We start from the raw sequence: 16796 nt of genomic DNA, 5'->3' as shown, positions 1-16796 counted from the left end.
GGCTCTGGATTGGGATATAAAATTTTCTAACAAAATTAGGGAGGATCGAAATTCATTTCAGACCTATGGTCCCATGGACAATATTACTCAGTATGACCCATATATTCAGAAACTGGATGTGCCTTTTCAACAATAAATTTGACCCACCCTAATATGCAGTAATTAAACAACAATTCGCCGTCGGAGTTTTGTATTTGTTTTCGGATTACAGATAATGTACTCTGTAGATTTGTTATTTTGTTTATTATTCGATATATTTGCTTTTAATTATATCAACGAATATTTGTTGTAGTTTTTTGACACCATGCTTTATTTTTATTTTTAATACGAACGGAAAGTTATTTTTTTGTAGCTCAGAGCTATGGTTGGTTTTGACTGGGTCAAATTTGACCATAAACTTGGCAATATCAATGAAAATGGCCTGTCATACAACGTCAAAGTGACAATTAACTTGACCAATAAGTGAAAACGGCTATTGGCAATTTGACGTTCAAATTTCAATTGCTAACATTTTGGCAAATTATCTTCGTTGGCCAACAGGCGTCACATCAATAAATAATGCCAAATCGTGTGAAACAACTACAGATAATGAAATGGGCTGTGAAATAAATGAACACAATATTTTAGCGTAGGTTTAGACCACGTAATGCTTTATCGACTTTGAGTCAAGTCATGTGACAAAATGGAAACAGTTTTGACCCCAAGTCTACAAGTCGACCTTAAGGTAAATTTTTTTTATGTAATCCGCACCAAGGGGACTCGTAAAGCAAAAAATAAGTAAAACTCTCTTTCCTTGATAAGTGGTACCAAATCTATTTGCCAACATATACAGTGAAAGTGTAATGAAGATCGATTAGGGTCTTTGGAAGTCCATCAAGAGTGTGAGCGACGACGAATATACTTGGATGCCGCGATGTTCGCGATCAAACATTTTTGAAATATTTTTCGACCAGATTATAATATTGCTGTAAATTAAACTAGCTCTATGTGCACTGCATTACCAACTCAAAAGATGAAGTTCAAGCACGAAGAAATTCGGCAGTCAAGAATTAAGCCGTATGAAGAGAAGAAGCACAAAGAGATCCCTCAGAACCAACCACAAAAAGTCGTCAAGTTACTATGCCAACAAATGCCCGGTGAAGCCCGTTCTCCCTTAGCTCGCAGTTGGGGAAAGCAACCTTCCTAGGGAGATGCACGTAACTCTGTCACAAGTTTGATCCGGATACTCAAATAAGTTAAACTCTTACTTATCCAAAATCAACACCGGCATACCCAATGTATGTCCCGCTTGTTTGGTGTCTCCCATGACATCTACATCTTTTCAACTGCAATGTGAAACCAACGCCTCTAAAACTCATATCTCTTTGGTCCAACTCTATTGACTGCAAGTTTTCTCGGACTCCCGTTAGAGGATATTGATAACAGTTTGTGAGTGATCGCACCTATTGGATGGGGCCGGATCATTGTTGCAAGAACCACAACCAACTCAAAATTGAAATTCGCCAAAAAAATTAGAACAAACGTGTCTTTCTAGAAACAAAACATTTTCAAACAGTGTTAAAAGACGCTATCAGCCCCAAGAACATACTAAAGCATGCAATTTATTTGTTTATTTATTACTATTTAAAACAGATTTCAGAAAAATAAAGCGGATATTCAACAAGCAAACTAATTTGCGACGATTTGTTAACAATTTTTTTTTTTTAATTTTTATTTTATTCTTTGCATTTTAAATTTGAATACCTACTTTCTTTTAGTTTTTGAACTTCTTATAACTGTTTATTTTCGATTTCACACATTTTAATTATATCATTTCATTTAGATTTTAAACTTGCAGATTTTGCGTACAAATCGAAATTTTCGAAGAAAGAAATATTTTTCCCTTAGCAAATTCTTCGCCACAATCAATACACAAATAAAGCACAAACATACTGAAAAAAAATCCGAAAATTTGTGACTACGGAGAAAAAGGACGACGACGCACAGCATTCGTTGTGCTAAGCGCTGTAATAATCACTTTTGTTACTCCATCCAGCCAACAACAAAATAAAAACCTTAACGCCGGCAATAAAACCGCACTCGCACACTCATTTACTTTAAGTTAATCCGCTAAATCGCTTTTGTGTGCATACATACAAACATATTTGTATGATATTTTTTTGTTTTTGCTAAGCTTTTCGTTTATTTATTTGGCGCGTTTCAACATAAATGTTGCTGCTGCTTATCCAAGCAATACCCACTTAGTACTGCCTTAATACCTAAAGTCCTCATAGTCGTCCCTGCTACTGCTTGGGCTTTGATTGTGCACGAGCACTCAAGTTTTTCTTCTTATTTTTCTTTAGGTGCCAGTTGTGTTCTTTTGAGTATTTCGAGCGCTCGGAGTTTTCGAGTTGAAAACTCAGGTAATGATGAGTGACTAGTAGGTACACTTCATAGGCGTGCACAATACACAACCAACTTACTACATACATATCTATATAAAAGTACAACGAACGATATGAAATTGTGCACTCTTCCGTTATGGAATATGACAAAGACGCGTCAAAGTATATGAAAGAACTAAAGTTGGAATATCTGAACATTCGCGCAATGCAGGAGCAGCACACTTGTATATGTATGTAAGATCATACGTCCCCCCCTAAGAGTTTTATATGCCAACCACAAAGGCACATATACAAACAAACAACAAAACAAACATAAAAATACACAAACAGATACATATATGTAAATGTAAGAGCATTTATAGACAGCCGTAAATGTTCTCAGCCATTAATACCGAAAGCAACCTATCCAATACTACATGGTGGTGCTGTGCAATTCGTGCACATGTTAATATGTATGTATGGAATAAAATTGTGTGGCTATGTTTGCGTCATACATGGGAAGGGTATATCCAGAAACAGTAATAACACCTAACGATTAGAAGAAAAAAAAAAAACGACAGCAACAATTTCAGTAGCAAGTGAGTGACACCAACTCCAAATCCAAATTCATTCCCGTTACAGTCAGTTACCGTTACCAACACCGACCCCGATACGGATATTCATCATACCAACTACACCAATCACTGACACAACACACAATTCAACACTCCCAACTTAGCGCAGTCAACTCTCACCACACACCAGCAATGAAACTGAACACTAACCAACACTACACAGTGTTTCGACCCGACGCGTCATAGACTTTTTGCTGCACCACTATATAGACCACCGTCACGCTCGCAGTTCAAAACTGAACTGTCTATGTGCTCAACTTAGCAACCTAGTACTCGCACTCGCACCAACAGCGAACAATTTGAGGAACCACTTATAACCATATTGAACGATGACGACGAATACGACGATGGCAAAACAGGACGATGCAGGACACAAACTAACAAAAAGATGCGAGAGTGTATAGTAAAGTTAATCTCAAAGAGGCACACAACCATTTATGCTGCTTGACTATTTGACTAGCAAGCTGGCTGATTGACTGTCGGTTGCACTGTCTCTCCATTGCCTAGCCAAACAGTCTAACATTCGAGCAGTCTCACGCAAGTACACAAGAGTAACGGACGTGCTGTCAGGGCGGAAGTTGCAGGCTCAGTCTAACCATTGAACTATATGAGTGGGAATGTGCATGTATGTGCGAATGTTTGTGTGTGTAACAGGAAGTGTTGCATATCTTCACAATTTCTTTCTTACAGTCTTATTGTAACTTTTACCGGTAATATTGTAAACGGTAAATTACGTTACCAAAAATTGTAAACGCATCCTATTGCCGCGATTCTGACACATGGAAAACAGTATAAAACAAATAACAGGAGCTCATAAAATTTTAACGTTTAGAAGATTTTGAGCAAAAAAAAGTATTAATAATATTTTTTAATTCATGTCAACTAATAGCAAACTCCAATTAGAACAATTTACTTTTGGATTTATATGCAACGGTAAAACGTTGCGACCTTATTTACAACATGGACGCCCCAAATGCCGACCATTTTGAACATCCACGTCGATGGCACTACGCTACCGACTGTCCTACACCCCAAAATCTTGGGTGTGACGTTTGATCAGGATCTACATTTTGGTGAGCACGCAGCCGCAATTGTTCCGAGAATTCAGAGCCGTAACAAAATCCTCAAATCCTTCGCTGGCAGTACTTGGGGAAAAGATAAAGAAACGCTCATGACTACATACAAAGCAATTAGCCAGCCGATTACGTGCTACGCGTCACCCATATGGTCGCCAAGCCTAAAAATCACCCACTGGAAGAAACTACAGGCCTGCAAAATACTGCTCTCAGAATCGCCACGGGCTGTCTTCTTAATTCCCCAGAACACCATCTGCATAATGAGGCGAGAATACTCCCCATCAGGGAGAGAAATGAGATGCTGACCAAACAGTTCCTGTTGAATACCCAGAAACCTGGGCATCCTAACAGACATCTGATTGATGAACCAGCACCGCCTAGGGGCTTAAGGAGTCATCTCCGTAAGCATTTTGAGGAAATACGGCACCTGAGAACCCAGCCGTATGAAGTGAAAAAACACAAGCAGGTCCTTGGTGAACTCCATAAACAGGCGTCGGACCTTTATGCCGGGAATTGCCCGGTGAATCCAGTGCTTAACGAAAATTATCCAAAACTAGCGGAAGAGGAACGCATACTCCCCAGGGAAACGCGTGTCACTCTTGCTCAACTTCGTTCTGGATACTGTAACAGGTTAAACTCTTACCTATCCAGAATCAACCCCGACATACAAAATGTATGCCCCGCTTGCAACGTGTCGCCACATGACACCAACCATCTCTTCAATTGTAATGTGGAACCAACGCCTCTAACACCCCTTTCCTTATGGTCCACCCCTGTTGAAACGGCAAGTTTCCTTGGACTCCCGTTAGAGGATATTGATGAAAATTTGTGATCGGTCGCGGCTATTAGGTGGGGCGAGCATTGCTACAACAACAACAACAACAGGGGAAGATTTAATTCGAAGATTTTCATGCAGAGATAGGAAAGAGTGTACAAATGCTGTCTCTTTTCGTGACCGGCAGAAATATTAGAATAGACGGTTACAACATTATTTTAAACTGGTGACTAAAAACGAAAATGAGAAACAACTTTTGTTATTCTGATTGCGGATAATAACGTTACCAGTAAAATAAATGATACGTCTTGTTACCACGCAAAATTGCAAATGTTTTATGATTATTTGTTTGAATATTAGTGTACACAAATTTCCAAAAATTATTAATACTTTTTAACTTAAAATTTAGTTTACATTTTCATTTCTGAATTGTTTTTTGACAGTATAACCGTGTACGGCATAATCGCGGTTACATGAACGATTTTTCAGATACATAATATTCCGGTAACAAATTTACCGGTAACGTTCGGAATAAGGCCGTTAGTTACTGTTTATTGGTGTGTATTGTGATGCTTGACTTACTCACTCACATAACACAAACGTATGTATGTACATTTACATACACTATACTTATATCTAAAGTGTAAATAAAGGGAGCATAATACAACAACTCGTACCTTTGAGTTGGTAATAAGCATAAACGGCATTAAACCGACACCGGAACAGAAGGATAACATCCTCACTATAAATGCTATGCTGTTGACGTCGCTGCCTTTTTTATTGCTGTTGACGCGCAGTGTGTATAAATATCAAAAGCGTTTTGTCCTCCCACTTGTAAACACAATGATTACAGTGATTCACAAAAGTATGCATAAGTAGCGTTCAAAGTAGGGAATGAATATAGCGTAGTGGTTTGAGCTAAAATATTTGCTTTTTTAAAGCAAAGCTAGTCCCGTTAAAACATACGTGTTTAGTATTTGAATTATAGATTTCCATTACGTAGAAACAGGTACAGAAAGTTCTGCAAATTTAAAACTCCCTTAAGTTTTTTTGTCAAGGACAGTTCGCTTTCAATAAACTATCCTCGAATAGGTGTTTGATACAAAATTTTTTTAAATATATTAGGGTCTTAAGTCAAGCCTTAAACAACGAGGAAAATGAATACGAGCGAAAAGTGGCGTAAAAATAGCTTGTACAAATATCCCCGGAATTAGTAAGAAAAATTGTGCGAGCTTCAAGAATCATGCCATGAATGTACCCTAAGAACGGCATTGTAAAGGAAGGTAGCTTAATGAAAGACAAATTAGTAAAATGCCGCCCAAAGAGATTTGCAGACGCCCATCTGAAGAATAATGTCCGATCTCTTAATAAGAAAATCCTATCCATGTCAACAAGAAATGTTACCAAAAAACTAATACCACACAGTGCAAGTAACACAAATAAACCAGAGAAATGGTATTAAAACATTCGAAAAGAAAAAACGAAAGGAAAAAGAGACGTCAAGTAGCATTTCCCTTGCACGTAAGTTCAAGGCAAACAAAATTTTTGTGTGAATATGGCGTCGAAAAAATTTTCTGTGAAAATGAGAATGTTCCAGGTACAAAGTTCCACTACTTACAGTCTAGAGAGAACATTCATTATTCGGAAAAAAGCTATCCAAATAAAAAAGTTTGCCACAAAGGTTCTAATTTGGCAAGCTATTTGTAAATGCAGAAATTTACGTGAAAGAGCGTCTCAGAAAATTTTTTCTGGCATACCTACGTCGTCATACTGGTCCAACTATATTTTGCCAGGACTTGGCTTTAGTAAATTACGCTCGTCGCAACCAAAAGTGGTTCCAATATAATATTATACATTGTTGGGAAAAAATCCATCCAACGTGCTTGAGTTGCGGACAGTAGACAAGCCGTTGTACAAAACTTGATGTCAAGTCTTTTTAGAAAAGTTCGGTCTAATGGACAGCAACGAACAACGAGCACTTTATATATTTTTTCAACTTGCAGAACTATTTTTACCAGTCCTTAGACTTTAATTCGCTTCACTATGCTCATATATACTTATACATATGCACAGCACCTTAAACAACCAGTTAAATATTCCACTTCTGAATTTTTTCAGTTTTACCTGTAAAAGTACAAAAAATTAAAACAAAATTTAATTAACAAATGTATGATACATAAAAAGTAATTTGAAAAAAGCACACATAAAGATGATATTCGTAGCAGTTTACCCATATTAAGCAAGTAAAATAGTTCTAACTATAGAACAGTCCCTTGTTATGAAAGCGTTAATTGAAAATTCGAAAGCGTCAATTGTAATTGAGAATAGTCAGTTGTAAAAGGGAATAGTCAATTGTAAATGCGAAAACGTCATATGGAAATAGAGTAGTCACGTATAAATCAGAAACCATCAAATGGAAATGCGAAAGCGTCATTTATAATTAAGAACATAAAAACGGTAATAAAGATAAGCTATCTATGTGGCAAGGGGCATATACTCTAAGGGTAATAACACTTGATGGGAAATTACCAATGTTCCGACTGACATACATATTTTGGAACGATGTTGAATGCTTGAATACTCTCGGGCAGTCTCTTGCAGTTACTGATCACTTCGCTCCATCCGCCGTTTAATCTGCTACATAAATATTCGGGACGTTGCTCTACATACAACATACGTTTGTCAGTGGTATGGTAATGTGTTCCTGCACCTATGTTTTTTAATTTTCCCTAGAGATTCTCGATGGGGATCAGTATTGTCGAGCTCAGTGTTAAATGCAGCACTTCCGTCTGACCATTTTAAGCATCAGCTAACACTGACTAGATTTTCGTGGTCTACCAAAACTAAGCGTTTAAATCGTTCGCCTACTCCTCCGAACGTTGACAAACTGACCTTATTGAGGCAGCGCATACGCTCAATCTAAACTGACCCTATGTTGGTTGATCGATGACACTCCAGACACTGATATCGTGTCGAACAAATGAATATATGAGCCACTTGCAATTACAAGTGGCGCTTTCGCATATCTAGTTTATGCTTCCTCATTTACACCTAACTATTCTCACTCCCATATGAACCTTTCGCATTTACATCTGACGCTTTCTCATTTACAATTTACCTTTCCCATTTCGAAATGACGCTTTCGCATTTACAATTGACTAATCTCATTTCCATTTGATGCTTCCACATTTACATCTGGCGCTTTCTCATTTTCAACTGACAGACTAACTGACTGACAACTGACGCTTTTGCATCTACATTTGACGCTCTCTCATTTACAAATGACTGTTCTCATATCCTTTCTCATATACACCTTACTATTCTCATTTCCATATGACGCTGTTGCATTTACATTTGACACTTTCTCATTGAAAATTCATTATTCTCATTTTGAAAGACGTTTTCGTGTCTACATTTGACGCTTTCTAATTTACAATTGCCTTATCTAATTTACAATTGCAAATCGTATTTCCAACCGACGCTTTCTCATTTACAGGTAACTATTTCCATTTCCATATGACGTTTTCTCATTTACAACTAGAAATGGTGTAGTGTCTACATTCCTTTATACCGGTAAGCAAACTCTTTCAGATTCCACTTGTGAAATTTGTTGGTCACATTGTCAATTTCATCTGTAAATATAAGCCAATTTAAATTCAATTAATTTAGCAGATTTTCAATACTTTAAAAACCCTACAGGCAAAATTATGCTGGTGGGGTTTTCTGAGAATTTTATATGAAATATTTCTATTTGTACCTTTTAATGAGTAATACATCGCAAATTCTAGGAGCAATTTTGAAATAACTTCCTAAAAAAAGTTTCGCAAGAATTCTTTTCAGTCTTGCAGTTACTGTATCTCAGGGTAAGTTGCATATAGGGTTGTATTACACTTCTTTTGAGCCACCATTGTCAGCTCTCTCCTCTGTCTCTTTCACTCACCTCTCTAACGGTTGAGCGTTGATGCTAGACATGATACTAAGTTACAAATTCTCAGAGTACGCCCTATGATGCATTAATTCTTCTTAGCTGAGGTAAGTTGCTAAATCAAATAAATCCTTGCGAATAAAATCCACACAAATCCATTGCATTGGCAGCGAGAGAGAGGAGTGTGCAACTCTTAACACAGGATACTTAACGATTTAAATGGAAACCATTAAGCTGGGTGACAAAGCAAATTAAAATCGTATTTGTTTGCAATAAGAAAAAAGGAACTGAAAATGAATAGCTACATATTACCAAGCATTGTAAGAGCTTCGCGTTAAATGTAGAATGGAAAATATTGAAATGCTCATATTTGCAAGTGTACTCGCTTTCATGCATTCAAGCGCCCAACGAACCCACAAACTACATACATACATATATTCTAAGGAAGAGAAAGAGAGCGAAAGCACCGAAAACACTGAAGCCTTGTTGCTGCAGGAAAATAAATGCATCTACATGTTGTCAAAATTATATATGTAAAATGTATCATTGATACATAAGAAATAACTTACAATGCAGTGCATCTCTTGCTACCAGCACTAGTCTTGTACCATCACCACCACCAATCATACAACAACGAAATGAACATCAACTATAATACTACCACAACTAAAACAATGACAACTGCCACAACTGCTCCAACTTAATACAACAACTGTGTTCGAGAACTGCACTTGGCCTCTGTGTACCTCGAGGTGAATTGAAGTACATGTATCTAGTGCTCTAACGGTATTTAGATATGAATGTATGCGTGTATGTGCATATATTGAAACATGAAACTGATGGCCGCAATAAAATCAAACCAATATCCTTCAGTGGGCACACGACTGACTTCTCGCATTCGTAATAGTCTGCCAGCAATTGTGGTATTTTTTATGCCACAAAGAGGAGTGCGAAAATTACCAAGCTTTGTTGGGGGGCATTATTTAAGTGTGTGGGGTTTTTGGTAGCTCAAGGGAAAAAAGTATAGAAATTGAGAGAGTGCAATTGGTGAGAGTATTGGTGTGGGTGGTGAAAACAAATAATACTTGTAGATATACCTAAGTACACATATACAAGTTGGCCAGTTGGTATGCATTTCGATTTGCTCCGAGTTAAAATTACTTAAGATTTGCATATACGGGCACTTAGTACTCGCACCATTTGACCGATGGGTGAGGGTTGGCTATGATACATGCAATTTGTGGGAATTTAGAGTTGCCAACAGTTGGCATAAAATTGGCGTTAAATGCAAATATTTATGAGTGTCTATATTTATTTAGAAAATCTTCAACGTATTTTATCTAGGCTAGCATTACAAAGTTAAAATCCGCTGCTGAAGTATGGTATAGATGCAGGTGCACCCGTAGTTGTTGCACTTTGTGTGACAGCGCCTGCCTGCTCTTGGGGAAGAAGCACACCCCATTTTAGTGATCGCAAGGTCTTGAAAGAATGAAATTGAGCGTATGATTAAATCAAAGAGGGCCAGCATTGATCTCAATTCTATTGTATGGCCCTTGAACTCGTAAAAGTCAACCAGTTAGCGGACTCACTAGCCAAAATAGGGTTGGGGACAGAACTTTTTAATCTGGCGAACTCATCGACGAATGAATTCTCCCATCATTCGAACTTTGGCAAAGGTGATGTACATGATCAACATAGGCCAGCGAATTAAAACGCAGCGGCTATGATGGCTAAGCGATTTTATGCGATAATGCTCCGGCTGAGAAAGTATTTTGGAGACAGAGGAAGAGGGCGGCCACGAGTCCGCTGAAGGGACCAGGTAGAAAAGGATTCAAATTCTCTAGGTGTGGCCAATTTTCGCCAGTTAACCTAACGAAGAAGCGATTGACGCGCCTTGTTGGACGGCCATAACCGTTTAAACGGGTTAGCGCCATTTAAGTAATGGACTTGATATACATAGGTATGCTCCCTCCAAGTGGAGCTGGGCTATGTTGAGCTCTCTTAGCTTCCCCAACTGGTTTAGTTGTTATTATGAGATTCCAACATTGAAAGAAGCAAGTGGCTCACATCCTAAGTGGTCGATTTGATGAGGAAGAAATAAAGGTAGCTGAAGGATGAAGCTCCGTTGAAACACGAAAAAATGTATGTAATAAATGTACAGAGGCAAGGATCATCCTAAGAGAGAAGTAAGGTTGGGTAGGAGGAGATGCGCAGTTTTCAGCTGCTTTTTTCTGTAAGTGCTCCAGCTGCTTCGCAGGCAGAGGAACACTCCGGCGAGAATAGGGTATACGCAGCGGGGAGACCCGTTTTCATATCCAGTCAAATATCATCACAACAGTACTCCTCAAAGGTACTGTACTTTAGTTGTTGTTGTTTTAGCGATACGGACACTTTCCAAAGGCCTTGGGGAGTGTTATCGATGTTGATGGTCCTTTTCCAGATGCAGATCCGGTACTTTTCGGTAACAAGCTCCATTAAGGTACTAGCCCGATCATCTCGAGAACGATTTGGTATGACCACATGAAACCTTCTACGCCATCCCGCCATACCGCCCTCCTACCCCCAGATCCATGAGGAACTTGGGGTCGCCAGAGCCTCGGCTGTTAAAGAGACAGTATTCGCCACGGGTAGGTGAGGTTGACAATTGGGTTTGAGATGCTGTATATTGCGCTGGCAACCCCTTAAATCAATTGCCTCTTACGACAGATATGCCTGCCGCGGGTATATTCTAAGCCCCCTAACCCGCTGGAGGACTGTACTTTAGTCTTATCAACTATCGATGGTAACTCACCGGAATTAGTTGCCTAGAGTAAAATTAATTTTCTTCTTTTTCTTGTAGCGATACAGACGCTCTTTTAGGTCAAAACTTTACAACGTATGTCGCAGTGTAATTCTGTTGACTATAGACACATTCAGGTTATATGAACCCTTTTTTAACCGGCCAGTTCAAACTAACCTAACAAACTATCAAGATAATTCCGATACCACTTCTTCTACATCGATGTAACAAGGGAACTGCTCTCTGGTGGGTACGGCGTATGGACTTAACGGAATCTTTGCGGTTCTGCACTTCTTTTACATTTTTGACAAAATTGCTGGGAAATGAATTTTGTGGCCGGCTATTGCCCTTTTTATGGCGTCCACAATATGGTTTGGCTACAGAAAATTGAGAATAAATAGTTAAGTAAATACTTCCGTGCTTAGATTTGAGTGGTATACAACATAGTCGTCAAGACTGATAATAGACCTTCTTGTTACTTTGGCAGGTTGGATAAAACTGACTCTAACTTTGAAGTTGCCGGTTCTTTCTTTTCTTTCAGCTTGTTTCACCATCATTTCCATTTCGAGGCCCCTAGGTTAGGACGCCGATTCAGCAGGAAAGCAGTGTCCAATTCTTCCTCATAAGCCCAATAAAACTTCCTTTCTCCTCTAGAAGCTTCTGTTGAAGTAGGAACCGCAGCAAAGATTATCTCTATAAATTCTTACAATATGGTAATTGAGATAATTATAGAAAGTTGGGGTGATGTAAAATAGGGGAGCGACCCGCATACATACACTATCAAGAGATGTCAATCCTAAAGTCTACACCACCTGAAGCATTGTCTATTTGCTCACTTAGCTCCCGACTCTTTATGTAGCATTCCTAAACACGAGATATAAAGGTGATTGAAATTTTCTGTTGGCAACTCTGAAAAAAATGTGTTACGATTAGTAATTCTTGTTATTATATTAAAGAACTTGTATGACCAAATGTTTAAGTCAAACATTACCACATAATACCTGCTACAGATGCATGTACATTAGACCGTACTAAAGAATAACCGAGCACAGCATAAAATACGAAAAATAATAAGTGAAAATATATTTTTATAATAAAACTCTTACCCATTTCGATCTCGAACGTAATTTTGTTGAATTTTCAAATGAGGGTGACATCAAACAGACTATTTTGGTTGACAAGATACCTCGAGAAGTCACAGAAATATACAGCAAAAAAATATCTGTGGCAATTTGAAAAAACAACCTAATTTGAGTTAGGATAAAAGTGATATTCTGGCTTCATAACAGAAATCCGTTACAGATCTCCCTGTGTTACTTACTCATAGCCCTTGCGCCAAATGGCTGCTACAAAATATAGGAAGTTACAATGGTGAATTGTGGCTAGCTTTTCAGATAAAGGTCTATGTATCGCCATTATCCTAACTCGAATTAGGTTGTTTTTTCAAATTGCCACAGATATATTCTGACCTGTTCTGAATTCCGAGTCGTTTCCTGGTAGTGTTCGTAAATCGGATTAGTTCGAAGTATGTACACATTTCGTAATGGATATTCGACAGTAATATGGAGTAGTAGCACTCTACTCATCGGGTGGCAAAGTCATAAAGCAATAATTATTTAGGCGGGTTTATCTGAACATCATTTCTGAGGACGGTTAAGAATCGATGAATCGTGGAATATAAATCCTGGGAGCGGTGTAGTACCTGTAGCGCCCTGCAGTAGCAGGAGCGCTGTGGGACAAAGAAGGCTGCTGATAGGACCCTGGATGGGGTTGCCAAAACCCAACAAATACATTAGGCTCCCGGTTTGGAAAATCATTACAACTGAATTGGTAACCTATTCTTCCAATTTGCGTCGTGCTCCTTTTAATTTTTCCTACAAATTGGCGGAGGGGACCTACATGTTTTATGCCGACTCCGAACGGCAGATGAATTTTCACTGAGAAGCTTTTCATGGCAGAAATACACTCGGGATGTTTGCTAAGTCACTGCCGAGGAACGACCCCGCTTTGAAAAATTTTTTTCGATGTTGCTTTGACCGGCGGAGCGCGCACCACCACACCACGTCGGCCGCCTATTAATGACCTAGTCGCGATTTATTCAAGTTTTTACCGATTCGTACTCTTTAGAAATCAATTAACGGGAGAGGAGCGTTTTAAGCAGTCTTGTATCCAACGGCACAGAGAAGTAACAGGCATAGGTTGCAGATTTTGACGGCTTTATAATAATGCTATGGAGGATAAACCATTAAGTACTCTTTCGGTTACGGGGATTAAATGTTGACTCGCACAAGCCAAACGTCAATTATGCATCTTTCCAAAACAGTGTTACTTTTGTAATTTATTTAATAATTTGGGAAAAATTTTAAACAACGTGACATCAGGACGGACAAGGCGACAGCTGTTTCGATTATACCTTGTAAATCTCTTCAAAGCCTTTTCTCCCGGGAGTGGGAGTCGAACCCGCACTCCTACGATAGTTGAAATGGTTATAAACGCATTCAGCTACGTCATGCCTTAGTTGTTGTAAAGTTTTTCCCAATTGCCTTCATTCGCATATATTATCTTCCACACATCACATAATTCGTATGTAGTTATGCGTTGAAGTTATGCAAGTTTGTAAGGCGGTTTTCAGAGAAACTTGGTATTTGTTGTTGTTTTTGTTCTATTTATAGAACTACAACGAATTAACCAAATGTTGTCTACTTATATGAGTTAACCGGGGATTGCCCGTATCGCTTTAAATGTATGAAAACATTTATTTCAAGCAATTTTAAATTTTATAATTTATTTAATAATTTGGGAACAATTTAAACAACGTGACATCAGGACGGACAAGGCGACAGCTGTTTCGATTATACCTTGTAAATCTCTTCAAAGCCTTTTCTCCCGGGAGTGGGAGTCGAACCCGCACTCCTGCGATAGCTACGTCATGCCTTAGTTGTTGTAAAGCTTTTCCCAATTGCCTTCATTCGCATATATTATCTTCCACATCTTCGTATGTAGTTATGTGTTGAAGTTATGCAAGTTTGTAAGGCGGTTTTCAGAGAAACTTGGTATTTGTTGTTGTTTTTGTTCTATTTATAGAACTACAACGAATTAACCAAATGTTGTCTACTTATATTACTTTTGATTCCCACTGCTCAGAGGAAAAATTTTTCATAACGATAAATTTAGCCGGAATCGAAATCCAGTACTACACTTATAGTTCGTTTACTTCAATATTTGGAAATACTTCTTTGATACGGTCTAATGTACATAACGTTGCGAACATGAAAATAGCAGTAAAAACTATTAACAAATTTTACCACTTATTTTTTATTTAAGGAAAAACTTCAATAAATTCTTTAACTAAAACAATGCAAGTCCTCATCCCAAAAACGTTTTCGGAAAAATTGAAAATTTCGATAATAGTTTAAAAAACTCGAAAATTTCGAATTTTTTATTTAAAGTTTTCACCATTTTTTGAGTAGACAGGTTTCAGGTCCAATTTTATTCTAACGAAGTTCGAGTTATAAATATCTTAAATTTCACATTGCATTTCGAAAATTTTCTGAAAGGTGTTTAAGATTTTATTTCATACGAAACCCATATAGTTTGGATTTTATAAACATGAAAGAGAATATGAAACATTTTTACTTTGTTAAATTGAATGGGCTTAGAATTTCTCATAAGTTTAGGTTACGTTAAAAGGTCACCAATGGGTCCGTTGTGACGCCCTAATTGGTTGGTGACCCTTACTGTACCAGGTACTGCGGATGTTGTTGTTGTTGTATTAAGACACTCCCCGAAGGCCCTGGGGAGTATTATCGATGTTGATGGTCCTTTGCCGGATACAGATCCGGTACGCTCCGGTAACAAAGCAACATTAAGGTACTAGCCCGACCATTAACTACTAATGCGACATTTCATTGTACGCCCATCACTTCACACAGAATGCTCCGATTTTAAAACGGTTTTTGAAAGCGATGGACATTTTCAATATAATTTAAAAGTAAATATATAATAGGGGCGTGGTAAAATGTCAAAATGTAGTACAAAAATCATAAAATTTTTGCTTTGAAAGCTATAACTCAAAAACGGATGGATCGATTTTAATATTTCTTCTTTGCGGTAAAACGTTAAAATATTTACCTTTGTTCTGAGCAAAATAGTTTCAACTAAAGTAAAGTTCTTTCCAAAAAATTAGTGCGTGTGTTTGTTCGCTGTGATCTGTACCAAACTTGCTTTGAGTGGGACAGCGTCACATACATACATATGAATTAAATCGAATGGTGAAAAAAGTCAGCATTCGCTAGAGTAATTTAACTTCGGGAGCACATTTATAGGTATGCATGGATGTATGTATGTATTTTCATTTCATATAAGCTTGACATATGTATGTAAATTTTTATGCGTGGTTAAGAATGCATAAATCTCTTCAAAAATACTCATTCGTATACAATTTTAAACATTTCGTTAAAATTCTTAAACAAAAGTTATATTTTTTGGTATGTTCGTATATATATGCTTGCGCACTAGGGAAATTTAAGCTATCTTTGGACTGGGACTGGGACTTTGACTGCGACTATAACTGGAACTGGGACTGGGAATAAGGGATGGAGAAGAATAAGAACTAGAGGGAAGAGAAAAGGGGGCAGGAGAAAGAGACTGAAAAAGAGATGGAGTTATACGAAGTTAGAGAGATAGCGATAGATAAGAAGTGAGGGAAAAGATGGAGAGGGAGAAAGAGGCGCAGCGAAAGGAAAAGGCAGAGGGAGAAGTGAACATAATGACAAGGAAAAGGGGGTGAGAGGGGGAGGGAGAGTAAGAGGTAAATACTTCCTAAAACTTATGAATATAGACAAAGTAAGGACAGAACAACGTCTGCCGGGTTTACTAGTATTATTAATAAAAATAAATAAGTAAACATAACTTGCACGAAACAGTGTCATGTCGAAATGTTGGTACTATTTTTTCTCCCGCTACTACTAAATGTAGGAAGAACGATTATATTTATGCGTATTAAATGTTGTCATAAACACTTCCAGACAATTGAATGACTACTTTTGCAACAACAAACACCAACAAAACAAAAACACAGCAAAAGAGTTTAAAAAATCACCCCATCTGTAAACATAAAAACCATTTTAAGTGTTCAGTGCGGGTATTCGTTTGCCACTATAAGGGATAGTCCTACAAACAAATTGTACTGCAATGGCTTCTTCAACTTCGATTGTAAATAAACAAATGTTAAATGAAGCGTA

The 16796-nt window shown here is 37.9% G+C and overlaps 1 protein-coding gene across 4 annotated transcripts in view; it reads right to left on the bottom strand.

The window, feature by feature from the left end:
* The window catches only part of px (plexus), a 180785-nt gene that overhangs the window by 28624 nt on the left and 135365 nt on the right, over positions 1-16796 (bottom strand). The gene's annotated exons all lie outside the window — the stretch shown is intronic.

This window comes from Eurosta solidaginis, chromosome 3, assembly GCF_040869045.1.
Source record: "Eurosta solidaginis isolate ZX-2024a chromosome 3, ASM4086904v1, whole genome shotgun sequence".
Taxonomy (NCBI): domain Eukaryota; kingdom Metazoa; phylum Arthropoda; class Insecta; order Diptera; family Tephritidae; genus Eurosta; species Eurosta solidaginis.
The sequence above is the reverse complement of the archived record's forward strand: the minus strand, read 5'-3'. Positions and strand labels throughout refer to the sequence as shown.